Genomic DNA, 676 nt, shown 5'->3' on the forward strand with positions numbered 1-676 from the left:
TATGAATTTGTTTAGCAAATGCTTATAACCGAGGGGGAATCGAACCTGCGATCTCCATACTCACCCCGTTTACTGTGTCTGGACTCGGTGGAGGAGTGGGTTGGGGTTTAGTGTTAGTCAGGTCGTGGCCAGTAGGAGACAGGAACATGCGAGGAGAGACTCACGGCCTCGTTGACTCACCAGCTTCTGATCCAGGCCTAGTTTGCTCCCCTGTGGATGGACAGTAAATAGTGCTAGCTGCCAAAACAGATGTTTCCCATTGACACAAAGCGGCGTGCGCGTCTGGGAGTATGTGCGTGTGTGTGTGCGTGTGTGTGTATGGTTTTATTTCCGGTAGATCTCACCCTGAACGCCCCTCAAATCACTCCACTATCCTGTGGCGGTGCCTTCTGTGTTTGTGCTGTATTCGAGTGCCAGCCACTCGCTCCCACACACACACGCACACGCACACACATGCACACGCACACACACACGCACACCTCCCCTGCTGGCTCCCAGCCTCAAGCCTCTACCCATGTTCTGCACAGGAGGAAACCTGGGGGTGTGGCTTTGTTAACATATGTGAGTGTGTGTGTGCGTGTGTGAGAGAGAGTGTGTGCGTGTGCGTGAGAGAGTGTGTGTGTGTGTGCGTGTGTGAGAGAGAGTGTGTGCGTGTGCGTGAGAGAGTGTGTGCGTG

Source organism: Osmerus mordax, chromosome 14 (assembly GCF_038355195.1).
Source record: "Osmerus mordax isolate fOsmMor3 chromosome 14, fOsmMor3.pri, whole genome shotgun sequence".
Lineage (NCBI taxonomy): Eukaryota > Metazoa > Chordata > Actinopteri > Osmeriformes > Osmeridae > Osmerus > Osmerus mordax.